The following is a 4927-nucleotide window of genomic DNA, read 5'->3' as shown; positions in this document are numbered from 1 at the left end:
GTTCCACAATCAGCTCCTGGCCTGGTTTTTACAGCTGATATTGAGCTTCTCCAGCGGTTCTTTCCACAGATGTAATCAGTCTGATTCCTATATATACCATCAGGCGAAATCCATGTGTATAACCTGAGTTTATGTTTCTTATAAAACATATTTGCAATGAATAAGTCATTGATTGTGCAAAATTCAATCATCCTATCTCCAGATTCATTTGTCACGGAGTTGGACTCGTGTTTTCCAACTGCTGAATCTTCTTCTCTGTTCCCAACTTTTGCATTTCAATTACCCATTATTATCAATGCTTATTTTTTTTAAGATTCAAACTTGTTTTCATTCTCTCATAAATTATAAAAGACAGAGGTGGCTGTCCTGATGCCAGCACTAACACACAGTACAGAGCCGGGTCAGTGGACAAGTCGGTCCCTCTGGGCAGGGCTCCAGGAGCTGCCCACAGGCCTCACGGTGACCTCACCGCTGGGCCCGCAGCGACGTCCTGGTGGCCTTCATCTTCTCCAGCTGCTTGGCCAGGTGGCTGTTGGTCATCTCCACGTCCTCGATCTTGTCCAGCGCTGTTCATAACTCTCATTGCAGCTTCCTCTTTTCTATCTTCAGTTCATCCTCCACCTTCTCCTTGTTCTCGGCAGCGGTCCTGTATCTCAGCACCTGGCCCTCAAGCCGGCTGACACTTTGTTCCAAAGTGACTATATCCTGTTCGGCTTTGGAAAGCTTACATTTGTATTCACTAATTTGTCTATTTTGGAAGAAGGAGTGGCATCCACTTCCATAATAGCTTGCCTCCGGAAACCCTATGAACTTGGAGAGAGGATGAAAGGCACCCAAGGGTCGAGGACTCTCCTTCACAGGGTCGCTATGAGTCGCCTGCAACTCGACGGCACTTAACAACAACAACAACAACAATTTGTCTATTGGCATCTCTCTGCATTTTTACGAACTGCAGGTCTGAGCCGTTCTGCAGGGGCGTCAGGTCTCCCCCGGTCCTGGAACTCTTCTGCCGTTCCTCCTCCAACTGCAGCTTCAGTTTTCTAATCTGGGATAGGAGCTCTTCCTTTTCTCCAGCCAGTTTCAGTAGCCTAACATCCAGCGGCCCCCCTCCTGCCAATTTTCTGCAGATGAAGCGTTGAATAACATCGCCAAAGAGGCTGAGGCAAGACTAGTGGGCCGCTGGAGCCGAGGCAAGAGACATACGTTTGAGAGAACTAGAACCACAGCAGAGAGAGGTGGATGAAAAATCTGGCAAACAGTATGCTGAAAATTACACAAGGCCCTCATCTCGAAATTCAGCCTCAGCAACAACCCCTCTAAGTGGGAATTCCTCCAGATGAAGAAGTGGCGACACCAGCAGCAGATTAATAGATCCAGACACCTCATTAGGTGAAGTGCAGGAATCTCTGTTGGAGTGGAAGAAAAGTACAGGAAAGCCATGGTCTCCAACACGCAGTTGGACAACAAGAACAAGCTCATCTACCAAGTAGACCCCCCTCAAGGACGTTCTGGAAGGACATGAGGAGCAGATGGCAGAATTTTACAGATAAAATGAAGACAAATCCAAGGAATTAGAAAGGCAGAAACATATGTGCAGCATGCTCCAGCATAAGATGGATGAACTTAAAGAAGGTCTTCGGCAAAGAGATGAACTTCTCTGGAAACACGGCTTAGTTAATAATCTCCAACGGCACTCCCAACGGTGACGCGGATCATCAAGCAGCGGGTAGAGCCATCACCGTGGTGTCTCAGAAGGCCGCCCAGGTCCTGCTATCAATGCATCATGATTGCATGTTCGATTGATCTCCGACTGTAAAAGTTGGTAGAAATCTTCTATTTCCTTTTCTTTGGCTCTGGTTGTTGGTGCATATATCTGAATGATAGTGGTATTCACTGGACTTCCTTGTATGCGTATGGATATTATCCTATCACTCATAATATTGTACTTCAAGACGGATCTAGAAATTACTTTTTTAACTATGAAAGCAGCCCCATTTTTCGTCACCTTTTCATTTCTGGAGTAATATATCACATGATCATCCAACTCAACATGCCCCATGGCAGACTCAGATTGCGGCAGAAAAAGACTTCATATCCCTACTCTGAACAGCAAGAAGTCTTGTTTGGCATTTTTCATCCTTTTTTTAACAGCTGTTGTAGCACTTGTTTCTTCTAGTGGTGCCCAAGACTAGACAAATCTGCAAAATGAAGCTATCTGTTGTTCTCCAAGAATACCACCACTTCTGAAAGTCAGAGCACCCAGTAGAACAAAAATCCCAAAATTTAGAAAAGATTCCTGCTGCTCAAAATATGCAAGAAAGCAAGACTGTGAATTAGCCCCTGCCTTTGAAAACCCTATGAACAACAAAGGAATGTGAGTAGATAGAGTAACAGAGGTAGAACCCAGAGGGGAAGTCATTCAAAATAAGGAGAAACAGCTGCAAATATCCTTTAAGAATGGGAACATGGACTGTATGAAGTAGGAATGTAGGAAAAATAGAAGTTGTAATTACAAAATTAAATGGAACACATGACAATAACATTCTAGACAGGAATGAACTGAGATAGACTGGTATGGGCCACTTTGACTCAATCATAGGATCTGCTAAATAGGAATGAAAAACAAAGGAAGAATGGTGTTTCCCTCATAGTGAAAAAAGACAATCTCAAGATCTATCCTAAAGTAAAATGTGAATGATAAAATACTATTCACCTGCATATAAGGAAGAACTGTTAATACCATGAAACAGATAGGTGGTTGTGGTTGTTGTTGTTGTTGTCATGTGCTGTCAAGTCTATGTCACTATTATTCATAGTGACCCTATAAGCAATAATCTTCAATCCTGCTCTATCTTAAGCCAGTCTCACTGTCTTTGACACACCTGTCCCCATTGCCACAATCACTGTATCAATCCATCTCAACCAGGATCTTCCTCTTCTGCATTGACCCTCCACCTTTCCAAGACTGATGTCCTTCTCCAAGAACTGGTCCCTCCTGGTGACATGCTCAAAGTATGTGAGAGGGAGCATCACAACCCTTGCCTCCAAGAAGCAACCTGTCCAAGACAGACCTGTTTGCTACTAGTACCTGTCTACTACCTGTTTACTACTACTAAAGGTGAGCCAATATAATGTGAAAATTATCAAACACTATCACCAAGCTACTCCTTGGAGGCAAGGATCCTGAAGCTTAGTCTGACATTTTTGGACATGTTGCAAAGTGGGATCAGTCCTTGGAGAGAGATGTCATGCTTGAGAGGGTGGAGGGACAGCGCAGGAGAGTAAGACCCTTGATGAGATGGATTAATTCAGTGACTCGGGTAATGGGATAGAGCAGAGTTTAGAGCTGTTATACATAGAGTCGCTGAGTCACAGGCAACGCAACAGCACATAACAACAAGAACATCAACATCATTACAAAACAGCTATGTCTTGGAAAGGATGCAGGTGGAGTGCTTTTTGGAGGCAAGAAGGATGAGGCTTCACTTTACATACTTTGGCATGTTGTTAGGAGAGGCTATTTCTTGGAGAGGGACATGATTCTAAGAATGGTGGAGGGTCGGCAAAGGAGAGGAAAACACTCAGTGAGGCATACTGACATGGTGACCGCTGCAATGGGCTCTTGTGTGTCAGGAAGTGTGAGGATGGCTCAGGATAGCATAGGGTTCAGAGCTTTTGTTCATAGGGTCACTATGAGTCATACTCAACTCAGTGGCACCCAACAACAACAACAACAATCATTACTATCACATGCAAGCAATATATTGCTGAAGATCATCCAAAAAAATAGCGACTAGTGCTTTAACAGAGAATTTCTAGAAGTTCAAGCAAGGTTTAGAAGAGTCTGTGGCACCAGGTATATCATTGCTGATTTCAGGAGGATTATGATTGAAAGCAGAGAATATCAGAAGAACGTCTATTTTCTTGAAAGACATTTGATAGTGTGAATCATAACAAACTATGGCTAACACTGAAGAGAATGGGAATCCCAGATCACTTAACTGTGCAAGAAGCTGTAGTCTGAACAGAGCAGGGGAACACTGTATGGTTTAAAATCAGAAAGGATATGTGTCAGGTTGTATCCTTTCTCCATACATATTCAATCTGTATGCTGAGCAAATAATTCATGGAGCTGGACTCTATGTGACATCAGAATTAAAGGAAGAATCATCCACAACCTGTATTATAAAGATGACGTTTTTCTTGCTGAAAGTGAGAAGGACTTGAAACAGTTGCTACAGAAGGACTACAGCCTTCAATATGGATTTTATCTCAACATAAAAAAAAAAATAAAAGTCCTCACCAGTTGACCAATAGGCAACATCATGACAGATGGAGAAAGGTTTGAAGTTGTCAATAATTTCATCTCACTTGGATCATTAATCAAGACATCTGATACCTGAAATCAGAAGATATATTGCATTGGGCAAGTCTGCTGTCAGAGATCTCTCCAAAATACTGAAAAGCAATGATGTCAGTTTGAAGACTAAAAAAACCAAACATGTGCCTGATTTAGGCCATTGTTTTTTCAATCACTTGTTAATGTGTCTGAGATCTAAACAATGAATAAGGATAAGAGGAGAAGAAGAACTGGTGCTTTTGAGTTGTAGTGTTGGAGAGGCGCACTGAATACTCCTGGACTGCCAAAGAACAGATATGTGTGCTGGAAAAAGTGCCACCAGAATGCTCCTTGGAGGCGAAGATAGCAAAGCTTCATCTCTCCTATTTTGGGCATATTGCTAGGACAAGCTATTCCTTGGAAGGGGACATCATGTTTAGACAAATGAAGGGTCAGAGAAAGAGAGGAAGACCCTCAATGAGATGGATAGACACAGTGACTGCAGCAATGAGTTCAAGTTTGTCTGAGCTGATGAGGATTCACAGGATAGGACAGGGTTCAGGTCTGTCTTTCAAAGGGTCGCTACGA

At 43.0% G+C, this 4927-nt stretch overlaps 1 pseudogene; it reads left to right on the top strand.

Annotated features, from left to right (window-relative positions):
* The first annotated feature begins 369 nt into the window (after positions 1-369).
* LOC102868720 lies at positions 370-1803 on the top strand (annotated as a pseudogene).
* Positions 1804-4927: the final 3124 nt, after the last annotated feature.

The sequence above is a fragment of the Elephantulus edwardii genome, unplaced genomic scaffold (assembly GCF_000299155.1).
Source record: "Elephantulus edwardii isolate Elephantulus edwardi_28Jun2011 unplaced genomic scaffold, EleEdw1.0 scaffold00020, whole genome shotgun sequence".
Taxonomy (NCBI): domain Eukaryota; kingdom Metazoa; phylum Chordata; class Mammalia; order Macroscelidea; family Macroscelididae; genus Elephantulus; species Elephantulus edwardii.
Note: the sequence above shows the minus strand (reverse complement) of the source record. Positions and strands in the feature narration are given on the sequence as shown.